The sequence below is a fragment of the Gadus chalcogrammus genome, chromosome 8, assembly GCF_026213295.1.
Source record: "Gadus chalcogrammus isolate NIFS_2021 chromosome 8, NIFS_Gcha_1.0, whole genome shotgun sequence".
Classification (NCBI taxonomy): domain Eukaryota; kingdom Metazoa; phylum Chordata; class Actinopteri; order Gadiformes; family Gadidae; genus Gadus; species Gadus chalcogrammus.
This window is the reverse complement of record NC_079419.1, coordinates 21977662-22001624: the sequence shown is the minus strand read 5'-3', so window position 1 is coordinate 22001624 and position 23963 is coordinate 21977662. Positions and strand designations below refer to the sequence as shown.

The 23963-nt window shown below is 45.6% G+C and overlaps 1 protein-coding gene across 1 annotated transcript in view; it reads right to left on the bottom strand.

The window, feature by feature from the left end:
• Positions 1 to 21865, bottom strand: part of LOC130388167 (protein FAM110B-like) — a 39720-nt gene extending 17855 nt beyond the window's left edge. The window contains exon 1 of the mRNA XM_056597536.1: positions 19992 to 21865. The gene's annotated coding sequence lies outside the window, so the exon portion shown is untranslated. The remainder of the gene's footprint in view (positions 1 to 19991) is intronic.
• Positions 21866 to 23963: the final 2098 nt, after the last annotated feature.

Genomic DNA, 23963 nt, shown 5'->3' with positions numbered 1-23963 from the left:
CACTATGGGGGAGTGAACCAAGGCAGGGTTGATTGGCCGTTTCTGAAGCGCAATATTTAATTGACAGCCCTCCTCAACTAACTGAATTGTACAGTAAATGGCTGAAACGATTGTTACGTATTGTAACTCCAGATTCTATGAGTAGAGGCGCAGAAACTCAGCCACATACAATCACATTCACTTCGCCCAACAGACGCGCATTAAGATGTCCACGAACACAAATGAAGAACTCATTCCTAAAAAAGTCTGTGTTACCTCAGTTGTATGGAAATGGTTTGGGTTCAAGCAGTCAGATATAGAACAAAAAAATTGTTTTGTGAAAGTTATGAGAAAGTCGTTTGCTGCAAAACATGGAGATACAAGCAACTTATTCCACCACCTGCGATGGAGACATGCTGTGGAATGGCAGGTGTGTGTAGCACCAAGGCGATGCAGAAGCCAGCTCAAGCGACCAAGATATGGTCCCCATTTATACCTTAAATATCAGCTGGCCATCTGCAAGAACTTCACTGCAGTTGAATTGCCCAATTTATATGAACAGAAAAAAGCTAGAGTCGCAGAGCCGCTGCAAAACATAGCTTATTATTCCACCAATACCGACATATGGTCAAGCCAAACCACAAACCCATAACTGAGTCTGATTTTATTGACAGAGAATGGACTCTGCGAGGCATGTGCCATTGTGCCTGCAGACATCGTACTTCCCGGACAACCACACGCGTATATCTACGCATGTGGAACGGTGGTGAAAATTATTATTACTAATTGTATGCTAAGTAAATGTGGAACGGTAGTGGGAAACACAAGAGGTGTCCGGTATCAAGGCCCTTTGGTTCTTTGCACACAACTCAGGTTTTGTTACTTTATACAACTGGTAATTTCAAACCTAGTCCTTCTCGACCACTCATATTGGAATATTAGATTGTGGGTTTTTATCCACACCAATACATGGTTAATCAATGTATTTTTTGGCTGTATTATATTGTTTACATAGCTATTATATATTGTACATAACATATGGCCACATCACCCAGTTCTGGCAAATAATTCCTAATTCCTTCTTATTCGTTTTCTTTCAGGACATCGTTGAGTACCGTATTTTCCGGACTATAAGTCGCGGTTTTTTTGTAGTTTGGCTTGCCCTGCGACTTATATTTCGAAGCGACTTATATGCCAAAATTGTGTGTACATAATCTTCGGCCGCAAGATGGCACCGTCATTCATTAGGCCTACAATTGAACGCTGCAAGCCTACTGCACCACCGAATAAATTATATTCTCGTCGTCATCGTCCTCAATGTTCTCCGGTTCAACCAAAGCTACCCCAGCCTTAGCTGCAATGTTGTGCAACATAGCTGTCACACATATCACAGCGCATGACTTGGCCAGCGAAAACTGGAGCCCTCCGCTGGACTTGTGAAGGCATCTAAAGCGAAACTTCCACCTCCCGATCGTGCGCTCAGGTTTAGGACCGCGGCGCATACGTATGGAAAGCCAAGAAGGCCACAATCCGGACCTAGAATGGCGCGGTAAAAGTGCAAAACCGCACGGAAACCGTACGGAATCCGTACGGTTTCCGTACGGATTCCGTGCGGTTTTGCACTTTTACCGCGCCATTCTAGGTCCGGATTGTGGCCTTCTTGGCTTTCCATACATACGCGTCCGGTGAAATCCCGGTGTCACTGAATTCGGTATACTCTCAGAACTACGAGTGGGACCGACACACCTATATTGCTATTGCAATTTTATTCAGTCTCTCCAGACTAAACGTTCTTGTTTAAATGTTTAAAAATAAATGCGACTTATACACCGATGCGACGTATATATGTTTTTTTCCTCGTCATGGAGCATTTTTTGACTGATGCGACTAATACTCGGGAGCGACGTATAGTCCGGAAAATACGGTACACTGCCACCAGCCCCCCTACCTCTCCCTCATGCTCCTCCACCACAGGCACCTCTTCTACCACCCCAGACACCTCTTTCACCACCGCAGCATACCCCCCAAGCCCCGAAACCCCGCCGTATGAATCCCCTCATGGAGTTCTTTCTAGAGGAGAGTGCCAGGGAGCAGAGGATGAAGGATGGATGAAGGATGAAGCAGATGAATGGATTGTCTTTTTTTCTTTTTATCTTCACCGAAATTTGTTTTGAATATTTGTTTGGGAACCTAAACTTATCGGAAGCTGGAAATTATGTGTTTGGCCATCCCTAGTTAATAGTGACTACCAGGCCGTTTCTTCCTACTGTGTGAAGATGGAGAATATGTTTGATTGATGAATGGGGGGGAGAATATTGAAGGATCAAGCACTCCAAGAACAGAGGGATTTGTTTTTTTAAATACATTGATCCTGGGAGTGTTCACAAGGATAACACACCTTCAAGTCCATCACCGGACCAAGAGAAAGCACACTTTCAGCCATTGCTAACTCAGCTAGCAACATAGCTCCACAAGAAACAGAAGTTAGCAGCATCACCAGAGGGCAGACACCTGAACTAATAACTGTACACTGTGAGGCTATTTTGAATGATTCCAGCAAATACCCAACAACAGAAACCCAAGGACTTCAAGCCATATTGATTGAGAGAGAAAGTCCAACACCTATTCAAGAGACCGCTAGCACACCTACCATTTTTGCTTACTCAGTTGGTGACCTCGCTCCAAATAACTGTACGCAGTGAGGATCATTTGAATGATTGAATGAGTTTGACATAAGTTTGGCCTCGCAAAACACCATAGATGCACAAAATCAGTTGCCACTGGCTGCCGAGACAAGGCATTGGCAAAATGTCTTACAGTGGTTGATCGGTCTTATCAGAGTAATGGCGATGCAAAACCTGGCATTCTGCCTTTGTCTTTTTAACAGCATCATGGCTGGCCACATAAGGATAAAATAAGTCTTTATATAGTGTGTCTATAAAATGAACTTTTATTATTCAGGCAAAGACATTCAAAATTAAATCAGAGCCATGATTGCTTCCCAGAGTCAATAGGGAAATTCTCACGAGGATGAGGTCTGCTAAATACGACTCCAACATTTTAGATTGTACCCCCGATGTGAGTGGAACAGAACAGATGACCGTGATTGAATGTTTTGTAACAACACAGGGTGGAAGGGTGAATACTAGAAAGCATTTCTGGGAATTCAGAGCTGGGAGCTGGATATTGACATTATGCACACGAGCGATCAAGGCTACGACAATGGATTAAATATGAGAGGTAAACATAATGGTGTGCAAAGAAGAGTGCGAGACTCCAGTGCCTGGCAGTGCCCATCCTCTTAACTTGGTAGTTCATGATGCACCCTCATGGTGTCTGTAGGCACAGTCATGTGTCTAAGTGACACGTGATGGGAAAGTCAGGTAAAGGCAAAAAACATCCAACACCAGTAAGGGGATGTATATGATGCCGTTTTGTTCCTTGCAGAAGATGAAGTCTAACTCATGTTTTTGGACCTAAAACTAGATGTGAAGCCAGAGACATTGCACATCAGATCAAAACCTACACTACAGACAACTAGCCTGTATGTACCTCGTGCAGTGGCACAGCTGTAAGTGAAAAAAACGTTTCCTGCTTGACAATCGCACTGACAGCAGTTTTGAGAGAGTGCGGTCCAATGCAAGATCATTGGCAGAGGATTTGGAAGGCCTGCTTTCGTCCACAAAGTGCAGTGTGACCAGGAAAGAGGAAAAATGTGTTTCACTACAAAGGAGGTGACGAGGCTGTGAGGGATCCACTGCCTTACACTTTGTAAAGACGAAAAGTGGTTGCCCCAACTCAAGGAACAGAGGGACATATCTGGGGTGTTGTTTGACATTGGGTCCATCAAGGAGAAAAAGACTGGCCGTTCCCCAAGAATGCACAGCCCTTGAAATGCCCTGACATACATTGTCTCAAGAGATGTTGATGGGCACAAACTTTTTGCCTAGTTGACTGCTTTGAGTCAACGTCGAGCAGCTGGACGAAACCACAAGACACATTTAAGGGCACATGTGACAATGGGATGGAATCCGTCCCCTAATGCTTTTATAGCAATACCAGTGCTTCTCACCCTCCCTTTTCAGTTGAGTCATGAGAGCGCAGTTTCTCTTAATCAAAACTAATACAAAACGACTAACAATAAAGCAAGACAGAAAGGAGTGGCAACTATTGGTGCGTTTTAGTATTCTCTGCGAACCGACTCGGACCTCGGATGTGACGTCACGTTCACCCTTCAATCGTTTTATTATGTTTTGCTCGGTCGTTGGAGGAAAACATGGACGCCACCCGGAAAGCTGTTGTCGCGGTAGCATTGGCAGAGTACCAGGCGCTCCAAAATAAGTAGGCTATAGGCCATAGGCAGAGATATGGACGCAGTAAGGTATTGCAGTAATATGGGTGATTGAAATTCCCATTTAAACCACCAAAGCAGTCCAAGTGCAATGAAAACAGTTCATTCTTCAAGTCACACTGGGTGCAGCCATCTTGAATTCTGTCTCGGAATCCTTGCTCGGCGTTCTCCGAGTTCATCAGAGCAAGCAATTTCACCGTCCAGGGAAAAGGGGCATGTTCATGCGTGTCGCTAGGCAACGTCCTCGGACCTCCGAGACAGATGGATAATAAAACGCACCATATCTCCATTGTACATGAACAGTCACAGCGAATCGAAGTAGGGTAGGCAGTTAAGACCTTTGCTATGATGAAGGCCCACGTTTACACTTCTGAAATGTATATCAAGTTTTATTCGCTCTCGTCGTGATTTAGTTGCTGAATCTGCTGATGTTATCCTGGCGTACATTCCAATGCGTTGGTGTTTTACGCACATGATAAAGTGGTGTATGAGGGATTTGAACTGGTATAATTTAGTTTGGAATTGGATTATTTGTAAAATAGCTGTGCTGTCACCAAATCATTTTGAACCAGGTTATTGTAGTTATTAAGACCTGTTTGGTGTGTTATTTATATATGGATCTGCAAAACATGGTCTGCACATTGCGTCATGCATACTTTAACGTTGCACTACATTACACTACATGTTATGTGAATTGCATATTGCTGTTTGTGTATTGTTCCTTTTTTTTGCATTATGTCTATGGCACATTGGCCTTTATATGTTGTTGCTGGTTTTTACATTAGGTGTACGACATATTGGCCTTTATGTGTTGTTAGTAGTATTGTACATTGAAGATTTTTCACCTATCATACCGCCAAATTCCGGACAATACCCACCCCTCAAAAAGATTGAGAATACCCGGGAGGCAGGACAAAATTATCTGTAGCCTGTAGTAATGATGACAAAGAACAAACTTATTCAAATCACGGAATTCAAACAAATTAGCTAACTACTCACTTGAAATTGTGCAAATAATGATTTTCACGATGCTCACAATGAAAGAATGTTTGGCAGGCATGTTGAGCTGGCGGCATCAGTGACCGGATGAGATGAATGTTACGGGAGGTGGCTGGATTCTATGTGAGAGACCTAAAGGATTAATCTTGGTGTACCTCTAGAGGGTAGGGTTTTTATAACATCCCTCCTACTATACCAATATACGTTCTGCCACTTGCTTACTGGAATTCATGTGAGAAATGCATGGAATAATAAAGAAAAATGATTGGTGACCCACATAGTTGTGTGTAGACAGTGTAAGAATAATATTATGCTCCTTTGCCTGGTTGTCAGACATTTTTACGAAATAGCAAAAACAAATGGCATAGAAACTCAAATTTTGGTTTGGTTTTTCAAAAATACAGGGATAAAACTCAGGTCATTGTCAGCACATATGGTTGACTTTCAGAGGAAAACCCTGCATAATGTAGGTACACTACATTTTTCGTTTGCTAAATTAATCCCACCAAATTACGTTAGGGTGACAACATTTGGGTAAGGGATTCAGGTTAGTTTGTTTTGTGTGTAAGAGAGAACAAGAAAAAGATTTTGAGGATTCAAGTTGATTATATAACAGAAGGGAAAACAGGAGAAAAAAAAGGGTAATGTCAGAAGCAAAACAAGTAGTTTGACTGTACTCACAGATGCCTGTTTATGAAAATAGGAAAAAACTAACAGCCTTGGATCTTAACAGCTGAAGGGGCCTTTTTTATGGATCACATTGCATCGACTAATGCCTCTGGGGGTGTTTCTGTGTGTGTGTTGGGAAATCAACACTCGTCATATGATGTCGGGCTAATTAGAATAGCCTATGTGCAATGGAAACACCAACTCTGCAAAGTCAAAAATTTCAATGGACAAATTCGACATTATAGGGAAGTTATTTCTTTTTTTTTCTTTTATTTTAACAATCTAAAAACAATTTAACATCAGGCTTAGCGAGTGCATTGCAAATACATGAAAAGTAGAAATACAAGTCACCAATCAAGCAGTCCTTCGATTTGGAACTTGGCCCGACGATGTGTGCAAATCTCTCAATAACACTTGAAATCAGATATTTCTCAATAACAGCTGTTTAAATCAGGTATGAAATCAGGTACACCATTTTAATACCTGCTGAAATAAATAAATAAATAGGCTTCAATGCCGAAAGATACAGGCAGAGTTATTTGATTTTAAACAACAGTCCTAGAATATAACCATGGGGCAGACTACTTTAAGACCATGTGGGCGTCTTATAGCGCGGATTGCAATTCTTATTGCAGCCTGCAGGATTATGCGAGAAACATACGGAGGGACGCGGTTGTTGAGCTCCCCTGCCCCACATTGCATGACTCGTTAAACTAAACTAGAATCGCCACCATCAATTTGATATCAACAGACTAAAAATAGTCGGAAAGCCTACAGAAACTATAGATAGTTAATGTGACAATCACATTATTAAAAATAAACTTGGAGCAATGATTTACTGAGGAACTATTTTTTTTGGGAGCATGCTTTTGCTGGGAGTTTACCGTCCCACCTGCCCATATGGACGGCACGCGCCTGGCCGCATAGTACTTGTAGTACTCAATTTCGCTTGGCATATTTTACATTTCACCTTATGATCTCCTATTTCTGCAAAGTATTTCAATACTTCGCTGCGCTTCGCTCTTCCGCCATCTCTTAACTTTTTTAATTCTGGCGTTGTGCACACGGCACGTCACGCGGCGCACATACATTTGATACACTTAATTTGCTTTATGCACTCTGCACGCCCACGTGGCAACACACATCAAATTTATACATTTGCTTCAGAAAACTTAGTCGGTAGTCGGACTCCCGACCTTGGACGGGGATCACAGAGGAAGAGAGGGCGTAGCAACAGGAGTTGGTCGGAAGAGCCAAGGGGTTCTAGGCGCTGCCCTAGCGGTGTGGAAGCGGCCGGGGCAGGCGCCAGACCTGGAGGGAGAGCACAGCAGGGTGCAAGATCGACGGTGTTGGGGGTGCCTCCAAGCAGGGAGCCCAGCCAGCGCGGTGAGGCCAGCCACACGAAGGCTGGGGGAGAAGGGGGGCGGTAGCGACACTGAGGAAGGGGCTTTTCGGGGGCCGGAGGGGGTCGGAAGAGTCTGCACGTAATGTAGTTCGACAAGGGCGGTGTAGGAGGAGGACGCTTGTCTAAGAGAACGGTGGTGGAGATCAGCTTCCCGTATAGAAAGCAGGTGTGCGAGCTGTGCGAGGATATGTTGGAAACAGCAGGGGTGTGTGTGAGTCACCTGCGGAAGGCGCACGGGATAAACAGAACGATCCTGTTGTGCGCCAGATGTGGAGTGTCGCGGAAGAGGAGACACGAGATGGCGTGTCATGCGGCAAAATGCATGAATGCAAGGAGAGCGCCGGAACTCGGGATACGATGCTCCATGTGCGAGCGGGCTTTCAAAACCAACAGGGGGTTATCGCTACACATGAGAGCGGCCCATATGGAAGAGTATGTGGCCCAGGCGGAGGTACGCAGGGAGAGGCAGCGGGACCAGGGTAAGAGCGGGAAGTGGCGGTTCTTCGGGGGTTGATGGGGGAAGGGGAAGAGAGAAGGGGCATTCTTGCTGAGGCAGGTGCACTGATCCCAGGGCGCACTAAGGAGCAAGTGAGAGGAAAGATCAGGTATATGGCGAAGCAGGGCCGAGCCCAGGCGGGGCCGAGCCAGGAAGAGGAGACCAGAGAGATGAAGTGGCATCTAATGGTGGGAAGGAGTGCGCCGTGCAATGCAGGTCTGAGCATTTTGCGAGAAGGCGTCAGGAGAGCGTTGGCTAGGTTGGAGGGAAGCGATATGGATGGGTCAGCGAGGAGGAGACTAGGAACATCCTAGACGATCTCGTCAGGAACGAGGGGAGCGTGCGGAGACCAGGGGCGTTGACGAGCAGGGGATGAACTTTGAGGACCAAGCGTTACACGGGACGCAGGGGCTCCAGCGGGAGGAGGCTGAACTTCCAGGACATTCAAGGAAGGTTCAGCAGGGAGAAGGGGAAGGTGGCGCGGTTGGTGTTGGACGGCAGTGACAGCGGGCTGTGTCCGATTAAGAGCAGTGAGGTAAGCAGGTATTTCAGAGGAAAATGAGAGTCGGAAGACCAGTTCAAGGGTCTAGGGGGGGGTTCAGCTGGACCCAGGCTTGCAATAATAAACATCTAGCAAAGGCCCATGAGCCCGGCCGACATACTTAAACTGAGGAAAATAATTAAGAGGGGCTCTGCGTTGGGTCCGGATGGTATTATGAAGGTGGGCCTGGTGAGGTGGGATCCGAAGGGAAATAAGCTGGCAAGGTTGTTCAACGGGTTCCTGGTGAACAAGAATATCCTGGAGGTGCTAAAGCACAACAGAACAACCCTCCTGGAGGCCTATCACAATTAGCTCAATGGTCCTTCGGCTGTTCTCTTCGATTCTGCATCGCAGATTGGCCAGCGCTTGTCCTACCAGCAACAGGCAGAAGGGGTTCAAGGAGGCACAAGGGTGCTCCGAGAACCTGCTGGTAATAGATGGGCTGCTGAGGAAGAGCAAGCAGAAAGGGACACCACTGGCAATGGTGTTCATTGATCTTGCCAAGGCATTCGATTCGGTATCGCATAAGCATATCCAATGGGTCCTCACAGAGAGGAAGGTAGACCTCATCGGGCACTGTTATCACGTTTGCAGCACCCGAGTACGGACAGGCAGGGGGTTCACCCCAGAGACCGGGATGAAGATCGGAGTAAAGCAGGGAGATCCCCTTTCGCCCCTACTATTCAATCTGGCTATCGACCCGCTGCTTGGGGCGCTAGAGGGTCTGGGAAGGGGCTTCAGATATGGGGAGGAGAACATAACGGTAATAGCCTACGCAGATGACTTGGTGTTGCTCAGCGACTCTTGGAGCGGAATGGCGAGGAACATTGGTATCCTGGAGGCGTTTTACGAGCTCTCAGGCTTGAGGGTAAACCCGGCAAAATGTCAAGGTTTCCTCATCGCAAAAGGGAAAAGAACAGTAGGAGGGATCAATGACTGCCCGGAGTGGAAGTTGTGCGGAGAAGGAATAAGTATGGTTGCGGCGGGGGAGTACATAAAGTACCTGGGTGTGGAGATTAGCCCGTGGAAGGGAATAAAACAGCCTGACCTGCTGACCGAAGTGCTGGCCATGGTGGCGTCGATCGCGGATGCACCGCTGAAGCCAACACAGAAGGTGGAGGTGCTGTGTGAATATGCGGTGCCAAGGCTGATGTATAAAGCGGTGCACTGCTCGGCAAAACAGACAAATTTGCGTAGTGCGGATATGGAGATAAGGAGGACGATCAAGCGATGGTTGCACCTGAGCCCTGGTACAACGAACGGGATATTGTATAGCAGGAAGGCGGACGGAGGTCTAGCTGTACCATGTCTTAGCAAGGCAGTGCCGGTGGCCATCGCAAGGAGAATCTCAACGCTATACCATTCGAACGACCAAACCACAAAGGGGTTGGCGAAATATGTAATGACTCCCCGGGAGTTCATCAAACAATGGAAGGCCGCGGGTGGATCCAGGGAGAGCGTGCAGAGGGCACGGGAAGACCTGTTGGACCCGGAACAAATTTAATTTGTGGGGCCTGAACCATGGAGAGATATGGAGTTCAAGAGGTGGACAAGGATGGGACCACAAGGGTTTGGAGTAAGCCTGCTCAAAGGTGATAAGATAAGCAAATCGTGGCTATCTATCGAAGGAAGGAGATTCTGGAAACAGGCGTATATCATTCGAGCATGGCAGATGAGGGCAAATGTACTTTACATTTAACCCCTCCCGTGTAGGGCGTGCGGTACGCAACCAGAAACAAGCTCGCACATACTGGGCGGGTGTGCTGAGACAAAGCTGAACAGGATGAACAGGCATAACCATGTGTGCGCATTGTTGGCGGCAGTTGGGGAACGGAAAGGATGGCGGATGATGCGGGAAAAGCACATCACCATGAGTACAGGGAGAATGGGAGTGCCGGACTTGGAGTTCGTGAAAGGGCCCGACCTATTGGTGGTGGACGTGACGGTTCGGTTTGATGGAAGGGAGGAGAAGGCGGTGTAGGCGTGGGAGGAGAAGGCGAGGAAATACAGGCCTGTTTTGGGAGCATTGGCTCTGGAATTTCCAGGGATCCAGAACACGTCGTCCCATGGAATGGTTATGGGCGTCAGAGGTAAGTGGCTGCGCACTAACAACAAAATATTGGAGCGCCTGGGTATGTCGAAGAAGGGAACGATGCAGGTGGTGGAGGAGGACGCCTCGCTAGAAGAACGGTGGTGGAGATCAGCTTCCCGTATAAAGGGCAGGCGTGTGAGTTATGCGAGGATAGGCTGGAAACAGCAGGGAGTTGTGTGAACCACCTAAGGAGGGCGCACAGGATAAATAAAACGATCCTGTTGTGCGCCAGGTGTGGAGTGTCACGAAGGGGAAGACACGAAATGGCATGTCATGTGGCAAAGTGCATGAACACCAGAAGGGCGCCAGAGAGGGGAATACGATGCTCCATTTGCGAGCGAGCGTTCAAGACCAACAGGGGGTTGTCGCTGCACATGAGGGCTGCCCATATGGAGGAATATGTGGCACAGGCAGAAGTACGCAGTGAGAAACAGCAGGACGAGAGTAAAAAAGGGAAGTGATCTGAGGTAGAAGTGGCGGTTCTTCGGGGGTTGATGGGGGAAGGAGAAGAGAGAAGGGGCATCCTCGCCGAAGCATGTGTACTGATCCCAGGGCGCACGAAGGAGCAGGTGAGGGGCAAAATCAGGTACATGGCGAGGCAGGGTCGAGCCCAGGCTGGGCCGAGCCAAGAAGAGGAAACCAGGGAGATGAAGCAGCATCTCATGGTTGAAAGGAGTGTGCCGTGCAATGCGGGACCGAGCACAGTACGAGCAGGCATCAAAAGAGCGCTGGCTAGGGCGAAGGGAAGTGATAGGGAGTGGTTGACCCTCACTCCAGACGAAGTGGAGACTGGGAACATCCTGGACGATCTCGTCAGGAGTGAGGGCAATGTGGGGAGGACAAGGACGTTAACTAAGAGGGGACAAGCGTTAAGGAATAAGCGTTTCACGGGACGCAGGCCCTCCAGCGGGATGAAGATGAACTTTGAGGTAATGCAAAGAAGTTTCAACAAGGAAAAAGGGAAGGCGGCGAGATTGGTGTTGGACGGCAGCGACAGTGGGCTGTGTCCAATTAAGAGCAGTGTGGTAACCAGGTACTTTAAAGGAAAGTGGGAGTCGGTTGACCAGTTCAGAGGTCTAGGGGGGTTCGGCTCGACCCAGGCGTGCGATAATAAACTGCTGGCGAGGCCCATCACCCCGGCCGACACAATGACAACGAAGAAAGGAATTAAGACAGGCGGCGGCGCGTCCGGATGGAATCACGAAGGTGGGCCTGGTAAGGTGGGATCCGAAAGGGAAGAAGCTGGCGAGGTTGTTAAACGGGTTCCTGGTGAATATGAATATCCCGGAGGCGCTGAAGCGCAACAGTACAACCCTCTTACCGAAGTCGAAGGACCCTACGGAGAGGAAATCCCCATCCAACTGGAGGCCAATCACAATTGGCTCGATGGTACTGCGGCTGTTCTCGATTCTGCATCGCAGATTGGCCAGCGCGTGTCCCACCAGCAATAGGCAAAAAGGGTTCAAGGAGGCACAAGGGTGCTCCGAGAACCTGCTGGTGATAGATGGGCTGCTGAGGAAGAGCAAGCAGAAGGGGACACCATTGGCAGTATCTCACAAACATATCCAATGGGTCCTCACGGAGAGGAAGGTAGACCCCGCGGTGGTGGACCTCACCGGGGACTGCTATCACGGCTGCAGCACCCGGGTAAGGACAGGAAGGGGGTTCACACCGGAGATCGGGATGAAAATAGGGGTGAAGCAGGGAGATCCCCTCTCGCCCCTACTATCCAATCTCGCCATTGATCCGCTGTTGGGGGCGCTGGAGGGCCTGGGAAGGGGATTCAAATATGGGGAGGAGAGTATAGCGGTAATAGCGTACGCAGACGACTTGGAGCGGAATGGCAAGGAATATTGGTATCCTTGAGGCGTTTTGCGAGCTCTCAGGCCTGAAGGTTAACCCAGCAAAATGTCAAGGGTTCCTCATTGCAAAAGGGAAAAGAACGGCAGGAGGGATTAATGAATGCCCGGAATGGAGGTCATGCGGTGAAGGAATAAGCATGGTGGCGGCGGGAGAGTACATAAAGTACTTGGGGTTAGAGATATGCCCGTGGAAAGGAATAAAACAGCCCGACCTGGGGGCCGAAGTACTGGCTATGGTGGCGTCGATCGCGGATGCACCGCTGAAACCAACAGAGGGTGGAGGTGTTGCCGGGAGACATGGAAGAAGGGTAGGGAGGTACGGGACATTAAGGAGGGGGAAGGGAGGGTGGGGAAGGACGAGGGCGGGGAGGGAAGTGAGGGGGGGGGGGGGGGGGGCTGGGAAAATCCATCGTGAGGGGCAAGTGACAGACATGTTGTGAACAGTGCTTATTCGATCCCAGCTGTTCTGCCGGCTTGTAAAGTGTGTGCAGGCGGAAATGACTAGGGACCTGGGGGGTGTGGAGGGGTGAAGCCTCGGGGCTCTTGTCAGTCTCTCTTACTGCCTTCAGTAGCGGATCAATGGATAATCCTGCCCCTGGGTCATTCGAAACCTGACACATTCCCGAGTCTGTATTCCCTGGTTATGTACTAAAGGGGCCCGGTTATCGTTTCTCCGAATGTTCTACGACCCGTCACGCTCCCTGACTGCCGGAGAAGGGGGCAGGGGGCAAAGATTATTGCAACGAGGCGGGCATGTGGTTGAGGTCTAACAGCTGTCCTGGAGTAGTCTCGATGGTCTAGAGTAGTCTCGATGTTAGACGATGCTGAATGCAACAGTCCACTAGCAAAAGCGGAGGGGGGCGGTTGAAGCATAACGGTTCTCGTCCAGTTATCCGTCACCAGTGTTGGGCGTAACGCGTTGCAAAAGTAACGCGTTACCGTAATATATTACATTTAGGCAGTAACGGAGTAATATAACGCATTACTAACTATATTTCGGTAATATTATTACAGTTACTGAGTCCGGTAACGCGTTACAGTCATGGACATAATAAAGGATGGACCACGGACTGGAAAGTGGCCGCCCATTCATTCATATACAAACTGCTCAGTGGCGCAGGGTAACATACAGGAGCGATTTGCTTCCGCGTTATGGGGCCAAGACACGTGGCCTAGTCCGTGACATACCGGATGCAGAAATATAGAACGCATGCGTGCCCATCCCCCCACTCCGGTCCAACAACAATATAAAATGATACCGTAATGCACCTGTTCTTTGTCTTTGGATCTTTTGAATAAATGGATCAATACATGATGAATCACAATGATCGCAAGCAGAGTACCGTGAGAGTTATTGAGCAGCAGATGAACCAGTCCAAAAATCGGACACGTTAACGGAGCACTGAACTAGGCCCTCTCGGATGCCATTTGTTTCACGACTCCTTTCAGCTGCACACCCCTCTTCCCCAGCGAGATAACGGCTAATAAAACGCTTGAGGTGGCGTTTTGAGGACATGGCATGAAGGTAATTATTAGCCTTTGATTGATATCCAGACATTTTTTGCGGAGACACATTCCTGTTACCCACTTGTGTTGGAGTGAACGGAGATATCTACTTCTGGGCCCCATGATTTGAGGGACCCGTCCACAGCCCGCTTAAACAGCTGCAATACCAGGCTTGGCCGCTGAGCACTGGTGGATTGCGGAAGTATGCAGTGTTCCTGGGGGCTTGGTTACAATCCGAGCCACACAAACTCCAGCCCTTGTTTGGCGGTATATTTTGTCTATTAAGACTTTGTTGTTTGGTCCTAACCAAAACATTAATAGGCTCTAAGCATAAGTTTAAAGTCTCTGTGGGACTGAAATGTTGAATGTGTTTCATTATTTATGCTGTTCTCATGCTCTTTTTTATTACTGCTATTTACTGCTATTTCAGGGCAGGATATATGCTCAGGTTCTAAAATACTTACAAAACATGCCCTGTCTGGTGGCTGTTAGACGTCATTCTTGAAGTGCACTTTTATTTTATTATTGAAATAGTATAAACTATTAACATGTTTGATTTCATGGGAATCCAACTTTTTTGCTAAATGTTTGTGTGGCTGCACTTTGTAACTCAGGAGCTAATAAATGAGGCATAGAAAAAGAGTTTGTGTCTTGTTGTGTAAAGGTTTTGGTTGTTTAATTATTCTATATCATAACATTATTGTAATTCAGCTATTCATGGTACACAGTACACACTACATGCAGATGCAATATAGACCTCATTAGACTTTAATGTTTGCCCCCCCCCATCCGCCTTGTCCTGAATGTTGATTTTGGTGAAAGTAATAAGTAACTTATTACTTATTACTCTACACAGAAGGCAATATTGGAAAGAAACTTATTACTTTCAAATGCAAGTAACTAGTAATATGAAATATATTACAATTTGGAAGTAACTTGCCCCACACTGCCCGTCACCCGCATCGACTAGTCAGAACTGAGATGCGGTCGACATGCCCGGTGTGGGAGACGCGCAGGATTAGGTGTCGAACATACTGCCAGCTCCGAGGTGTCGGGGCACGAAGTGTTGCTCCCGCCGGATATTGAATCGTGTGGTTCATTCCGATCGTAAATAGCCAAATGCGTCGTCATCTAATTAGTGACGCCTATGAATGGATGAACGAGATTCCCACTGTCCCTACCTACTATCCAGCAAAACCACAGCCAAGGGAACGGGCTTGGCAGAATCAGCGGGGAAAGAAGACCCTGTTGATCTTGACTCTAGTCTGGTACTGTGAAGAGACATGAGAGGTGTAGAATAAGTGGGAATATTTTAAAAGTAGAATATCTTAAAAAGTATAAAATATTAAAAAATTCTGAAAAGATATGCGCGATTCCAAGCTATTCTGAATATTTTAAAATTTGAATGGAATCTCTGGATGAAAAATTGAGGAAGGAGATAGGTCCCAAAGTTTGTAGAGAATAAGAAAGAAAGAAAGAATAAAACTTAAAACTTATGAAGAACAATAGTTGAGGGCTGCATGCAGCACTCACCTAATAATGAACATTAACTTCGCTCCCAATGTGCAAATAAGTTTTCAATGTCAGAACTTGAACCTAGGGAAGTCAACGGCCGTGCCCGTACCCAGCCGATGCTCTGCTCCGTCTCCCTCTCTTAGGGGGAGACCGAGCTCTACACCTGTTGGAAATGCAGTCCTGCCGTCAATCTCCATCATCATCCTGCCCTTCTTAAACCCCGGTTCTTCACCCCCTCACGGCAGATTTTTGTTTCAACCATAGTGGTAAATAACCATTAGTCGGCATTAGTGAATATTGTATTTCTAAATAGATTTTGTGTTCGATGTTCCCTCCCAGTACCTGCCTGCAATCCACCCAGTGTGCTCATCTTCCTGCCTACCTGCCAGTAGCCCTGCCTGCCTTTCATCCATCTTTTCCATCTCCTGTTTATTCCCTACTGCCCACATCCTCCCTACAATAAACCTGTTTAATTCAACCTCCGTTGTCTGCGTCTACCCTTCGATTCCCCCATTCGATAACCACCACCTCGCTAACCACTAGGGTGTGACAATATTTTGTGCCACGAAATATCACGATATTAAAACGTGATGAAATGCGTTGAGGTGAAAAAAATTAATCACGATATATATATATATATATTTTTTGCAGACTTTATTTATGGAAACAAGTTTGCACTTACCCTAACCCTAAAGATTTATAGACTAATGCCGTTTTTCCACCGACAGTACCAGCTGAACTCGCCACGAATTAGCGCGGCACAACTTTGTTTGGTTCCAGGCACGTCGTGTTTCCATTTTAAAAAAGTATGCATGCGCGAAACTGCGCATGCTTATCCATGAGACACATAAACAAACAGGGCTACACACAGGAGCATCTCCACCTCTGTCACAGTCCACGGCGTGTTCTTGAGCGCTGATCTTGCGGTGTTCAATAATCAATCACTATTGTTGACTGAACACTGATGCTAGTATTTAAAGATGCCGGTGTTGTACCGAAAATGGAATCCCGGTCTGAAATCGCACCCACTCTCCGCTTGAACGCGCTCTCTTATTTCGTCCATGCTCATTAGGATCACATCATTTATACATGTATGACTTGTCAACTATTACATATTTTAGTGCCCTCGTAGTTCATTATCGTGAATGGGAAATCTTATGTTGTGGGTCGCCTATAAAATCTTGCATTTCTTCTTGTGATGACATGATATAAATACTGCTATAAACTATGAACCCTCTTTTCGTCAGAAGAAGAAATCTTACATATCGCTTTCTACGATAAGTGTCTCATCGCGGAGAGGGGCTGCAATTTCAGGCAGGGATTCCATTTTCGGCAGAACATCTGGTATCGGTCGTCAGTCTCGGACATCGCGCTCGTCCAGTGGCTTAACTTTCTGGCCAATCAGTGGCCAGCAGCCTGTTAACATCACACAAAAGTACCGGTCCAGCTCTCATGGAACCTCGACAGAGGCGAGACTAAAAAAAGGCGGGCCAAGTCGAGGCTAGTTGAGCTAGTACTGTCGGTGGAAAAGCAGCATAAGAAAAACTTTTGTTTAATGCCATTTATGACAAGATGATTAGTACGTACCATGTTTCTTGTTTACAATTTCATAAGAAATGGAAATATAGGGCCAACAGCATTGTTTTGCATATTTTGTGTCTTTAAAATCAACGACAATATTTTTTCAGTCATACATTTTCTTCATTCAAGTTGTTAAAAGTATCGTTACAATATCGAATCCTGAACCCAATATCGTGTATCATATCAAATCGTGAGATGAGTGAATCGTCACACCCCTACTAACCGCCGTGAATATTTTTGACCAGTTACGCATGTTGGTCTATAACAGTCTAAGAGGTAAAAAATGAAGTGCGCTGAACGAAACTTTCCTCAAGAAAGGCAACAAAGTCAAATCTAACTTGTGTGATGCTTCTCTTCAGTTTAGTAGTAGTGCTAGCAATATGCTGTACTACATTAAGAACAAGCACCCCCAGTGCTTTTGGTACAGCCAATGTGGTACCGCATATTCCATGTCTGAGGATGGCTCACAACCAAAGGTCACGTTGCTGCTAGCCGGGGGGAGAGGGTGTAGCGTGCACCAGTCTGAGGCCGTCACAAAGCCGGTGTGCCGAATGATTGAGACCGACATGCTGTCAAACAGTAGGCCTTATTACACTGCCAAGCCGGTTCGGTCGCGGCAATTTCACTGCATTGCCTGTGTAAAACCGAGGGGGTGAAATCCCCAGGCGTCACGGAGCGGGCTTTCTAGATTCAATGGGGCTACGCACGGAGAGTAGATCTCTTTAGAATAATTTGCATTCTATAGATGTTTTTATTTTTTTATGATTCAAGAGACTCGCATGCAAGAATGAGTATACATCTGAGTGTAAGTGTAGGCAACAAACTCAATAAACTATTTACAAGTGAGAAAACGCTAACATATTCTTTATTTTGCTGACCACTTTTTTTTTATCCCGACAAAAGCCTCGTAAGGAAAGTTCCTCAGCGTCTTTCTCAGCAGCTTGTGGATTTCACTGTCTCTCCAGTTTAGAACTTCTCATGTTGATTTCGCTGCGTTTTCTCTGTCTAGACAACGCAGCAACACCTCTACCCAAGTCCCGCCCCTGGAACCGCGGAGCCGGCTATTCGCATTTACATCAGAATGAAACCACCAATGTAGGGTCCAGGAGGGTAAATTGGGGTGCTAGCTCAAGACGGCAATTTACCACGGGCAGTGTAATCGCCACTGATTTCGAGGAACAATTAGATCTCGATTCAAAAGGTCTGTCTCCGTTTCTAAGTTGTTTTGTTCTTGTTACGGGTGTGTCGTGTTCTGAATGCACTGATGAGGGTGTGTTTTTGTCTTTCCTATGTCCCATCCATTTAGGTTGAAATATGTCTTTATGATGGGAAGGCCATTTTACAATGATGCGAAATAAAGAAATGATCGATAATTCCCCCCAAATGCATTGAAGCTAAAGTCATCCACAAAGTACAGTACATATATTTGTGTTAAAATGTAGGGAGTAAAGGTAAAAAGTTGTTGGAAGAATAAAAACTAAAAAAGTATTGCTGTATTTCCCACCTCTGAGTACAATTCAACCAAATACTAAACTTTTTATGGACACCTGTTGGGTAGAATGCAACAGCAATGCAACGAAAGAGAGTCCTAAATTTGATACAAACCAAGGCATAGCCCTATTAGCCTCCATATATACAATTTAAAAGTATAATTTGACCACCATGAACAATTACCCTTTTATACTAACTTCTAGACTAACTAGATTATGGGGCTAATCTGAATCTGATTAGATCCCATCATTTGATTTCATTGCCATAGCAATCTTGTTGAAATATCTGTCAGGCTTGATTTTTCCAGTTCACTCAGTCAACTATGTTCTATCCAAATAAACATGTTGCTGTGCTTATCGGGGATTGAGGCTTGACATATTTGCATCCAAGAAGAACTCCCAAGGAGGTTGACCTTTACATACTTCGACAACCCGGATTTAAAACCAATTTTAAAACATATTTCATTCCTAAGAATACCACTTTAAATAACATACAACTCAAATATACATATTTGCATTAATCTATATTGATGCATGAACTGTCGGTAGTATTAACTGTTAGGCCTACATAATCTAACAGGAGCACTGGTGATGATAAATGTCAACATTACAATTGAGCCTAGCCACCTAGATACTGTTTATCATCAGTTGTTTACCTGAAGTGAACCCATGTGCATCTGTCAATCGATCTGTGTGTTATCTTACTGTAGAGCAAGTCAAGCAATGGAATGATAATGCATCCGTTTTTCATTTAAAGATTAATCACAGTATAAAAAGAAAAGTATAATAGTAGTGATAGGCCTATACTTCGACCAGGACTATTTTGATTTAGCTGGTATTGCGTGATAAATGATGCCAGCGAGAGAGAAACAAAACGTCATTGGTCTTGTGAATTCAAATTTTTTGCAAAACAAGGTGAATAACCACCCAAATATGGCTGTAAATCACTAACAAACTAGGAATGACAATACAAAACCCCTAGAAGGGGTTGCATCCTAAAAGTCATAATAAATGACGTCCTCAAGCGAGACTGAGTGCAACCAATACATATTTAATACACTATATCCAGGTAAATATCTAATGCAATATGTGTCCGCATCTCAATGTGTATGTACGTGTGTGCACTGCTGGTGGTGCAAAGGGATCAAAAAGCCCCACAAATAAAATAAAACCACAACACGAATTGCCAATGTCTGAGCTCTGTAGCATGGCGGTCCTACCTGTACCATGACGTCTACTGTATTTTGCAACAGGAGAAAGATGCCTCTCAGTATCGATATGATACTTGTGCAGATCACATTGTGTGCCGTGCATGGGAACAGTTAATTATTGCAAAATGTGGCTCATGTGACAATATATCCCAACAATAGCCATGGTGTCGACATGGAGGCATTACAACGAGGAGAAAGGTACACATCGTTCATGTGCAGTCATCGACGAATGACGCCCAGTTATTCCTCAAATGACGACAGCCAGTCCTCTAAAATAATTTCAGATCTGCTTACCTTGGTACCCTGGAACTGAAAACAAAGGAGGATGCTGCGGTATCTTCTCGGCCCTGATCATCTTACTCCAGACCAGTTAACGGTAAAGCCGCTCTGCAATGCACAGGAATAGACTTTAGCACAATGTTGCCAGATTGGGCGAGAAATCGGTCCCAATATGGCAACACTGGCTGCAGCGCGCTTCAGCCAGTGTTGCCAGATTGATCGGAAAATCAGGCTCAATCTGGCAACACTACTTGAGCAACACAAATAAGGGGACGGAGAACATCTTTACTGTACCGACAGGCGACAGCGATATTGTTTCACTTCTTATGACAAATGTACTTATTGTGAGTCGCATTGGATAAAAGCGTCTGCTAAATATCCCAAATGTAAACCAGTGAGTGATTCCCTACGACGGTCAATGCAGGGGTCCGTTCTGTCTTAAAGGGCTAGTTCTGTCTGAAAGGGCCAGTGTTTCATTCCCCGCACAGATGGGCTGAATACAGGCGAAATCGTCTCGTCGTACCAATCAGCTTTGGTATAGAAGCAAATTATTGCTCTAATTTTTTTTAATTTTAAAAGCTAATGAACTCTGTATATGAGAATGTTAACCCCTTGAAATTTAAATATTATACCTTTTAAATGAACCAGGTTGATCAGGATTTATTGGTTATTGAATTTACCTCTGAAATTAAAATATGGCATTTGAAGTTGTAGGCCTACCGTGTCAAAACATGAATTAAAATATATATTTTCCAATGGCACCTTTTAATATATTTATAAGTTGCAGATATTCAAAATTGGTTTAAATCAATATACATTTCTAATATCCAAGTGGTGAATATATGGATCAGATAATTCAAGCAATACAAGTTTTAACTGAAGTCTCAGGATATTCCAAGGCCTTACCAATCAAGACGGAATGCAATCGAACTGACTGCTGGCCATCATGGGATGGCCAGCAGTCAGCACGGTCTGTCCATCATGTGATTAAAGAAGGATTGCAAAAAGGGTGAGTGGGCTGTGGTATGTTTGAATATAAACATTTAAATCCAGATATCCGAGTCATTCATTGGAATGGGCCGGTTGTTTCTTCCCATTGGCTGTTTCAACTGTAATCACCGATATACCTCCTAAATCCCTCCCCGCGCCAGATTATAGTAGAGTGTATGTGAGTGTGCGTGTCCACTCACTCACAGACCACACGACAATCAGAGCTGTCCCTCAGCCCTGATAAATTCTCCCAACCCTCTTCCCGACTGAGTCGGCAGACTCATGTTTGAGTCAGTTTGTGTCATTTATAGGTCTGAAGCAATATAGGACTGATAAAAAGGAAAAATGCAAATTAACTAAATTAATTTACTTAATTCGTCATCAGTTTCCATTATTATGCTACTCCCATTATGGTAATATGCCAATATATGCTGTTATTATACTGTGGGGGGGGGGATCAGTGATAACGGTGGCAACAGCCATTGGGAAGAAAAATATACTGAGGCCCATTATTCTTCCTGTTGGCCATCGTTGGGCTAAGGGCGTACTCACACTAGGCCATCTGTACCGTGCCCAAGTCCGTTTGACACCTCTACGCCCCGAAAGTCTACATCGTTTGGCTAGTGTGCACGCCAACCGTACTCAAGTACAGTTCAATTCCATGGCCTGAGCACACTCTGGACAGGTGTGCTCACCTGAAGACACCTGCATGCAAGAACCAAGTTCACGTCTGTAGGCTACACACGCGATTAACTATTTACAAGTGCAAAAACGCCATCATATTCTTTATTTTGCTGACCACTTGTTTTTTATCCAAACAAAAGCCTCGTGAGGACAGTTCCTCTTCGTCTCTCTCGTAGATAATCACACCATCTTTCAACGTCTTCGGCTCATGATCATATCGCTGCGTTGTCTCTGTGGAGACAGCGCAGCAACACCTCTACCCCCCCCCCTCCCCCCATGGTACAGATGGCCTAGTGTGAGTGTGCCCTAAAGCTCATTTGTGTAGATTAAGTAGCCTCTAGCGGTGGAGTTGAAGACCAACTGAACATCATCTCCAATGGCTACTGTGGCCTGTACTGAAACATACGGTGCAAGTAGGCATTTGTGTTTTGCAAAAAGGCAACATTAATTTTAATTGCATTACAGAAAATTCTAGACAGATCAAGCCATAAAAATGAAAATATATTAGCCTGCAAAGTTTATCCAATCACAATCAGATATATTTGCATGCCATTATGGTCACTGTATATCCGTAGGATGGGGCAGAGGTAAGAGCCGGTAGAGGGTAACAATTCTAGGATACTTATTTATGATGCAAATTTTGATGTGTCCATCTGGCCAAAATTTCTCTGATGCATAATGATGCGGTGTGGTATGTTTCATGTAATACACTCATTATAAGGCTCCTACAAGACAGTACAAATAGGGGTTGGACTCTATTCTTCTCTGGAGTTGCCAGGGGCTTGAGGTGCCGGGCGGCTGTGGGGCTACTCGTAAAACCCCGGCTGAGTGCTGCAGTGTTGGAGTTTACCCAGGTGGACGAGAGGGTCGCTTCCCTACGTCTAGGGAACTCTGACTTCTGTTTGTGCGTATGCACCGAACAGCAGTTCAGAGTATGCAGCCTTCTTGGAGACCCTGAATGGAGTCCTGCATGGGGCTCCAATAGGGGACTCCATAGCTCTGCTGAGAGACTTCAACGGTCGTTTGTCATTGGACTTGTGTGTAAGTCATGGATTTTCCATAACAAACACCATGTTCGAACATAAGGGTGCTCATTAGTGTACCTGGTACCCTAGGACGAAGTTCGATGATCGATTTTGTGATCATGTCATCCGATCTAAGTGTTTTGGACACTCGGGTAAAAGAGGGGCGGAACTGTCTACCGACCACCATCTGGTGGTGAGTTGGATCAGGGAATGGGGGAACATTCTGGACAGACCTGGGATCTCATTTATAAAACTGTGCGTGGGATTGTTACTAAAAGTATACGTACGCCCAAAAGCCAAGTTTTGCGTGCGCCAAAAAAGAGTGCCTACAAGTGTGCGCAGCTGAATCAGCTTCACGTTCCGCCCTGTACACTCCCCTTTTTAACCATAAATGGTCAATGTAAACGACCTCATGAATACTCTGGGTTGAGGGCGTGCCTGTTGAGTTGACTATAAAGAGCCATCATCAATGGATCTCTGATAACATGATGAAACATGGAACAAAAGCGTAGATCCACTTACTTTTCCCCCCACGGAATTGGAAATTCTAATGAACGCGTATGCCGAGCAGTTACCCATTTTAACAAAAAAAAGCAACACCGCCACGGCAGCGAGAGCGCGCGAGAGAGCTTGGCAGGAAATAGCTGAACAAGTCAATGCGTGAGCAAAATAAATTAATAAAATAAAAATAAAAGTTTAATATCTTCCACTTATTCAATAAGTGTGTGTGTGTGTGTGTGTGTGTGTGTGTGTGTGTGTGTGTGTGTGTGTGTGTGGTGTGTGTGTGTGTGTGTGTGTGTGTGTGTGTGTGTGTGTGTGTGTGTCAATTTATGCAGGAACCCGAGTAGTTGCCCCAAGAGGACCTGGCAGCAAATGAAGATGAAGTACAAAAATATAGTTCAAACAGGTTTAATGTTTAATTCTGTTTTTCCTGCTCTACCTAATTTAACAGCTATATTCAACATGTGATGGGCCTATATTTAAGCAGTAAATGTAAGTAGTACATTTCTCAGCCACCCCAACACTGCCAATATTTAATAGGATTTAGATATATTAGAAGGCTACACCTAGGCAAAATATGTATAGATATATATATATATAAAATTGTCTTCAAAAGAACGCTTACTGAATATTAGGGTAACATTTTCCTCCAGGTTAGCAAATCAAAAAAAAGCAGATGCCCGGAAGACTGGAGGGGGTCCACCACCTGCAGCCCTCACAGAGGCTGAGGAGATGGCCCTTAGCCAACTGAGTATGCCTCCTGTGGCTGAGAATTGGCCGGAGAATT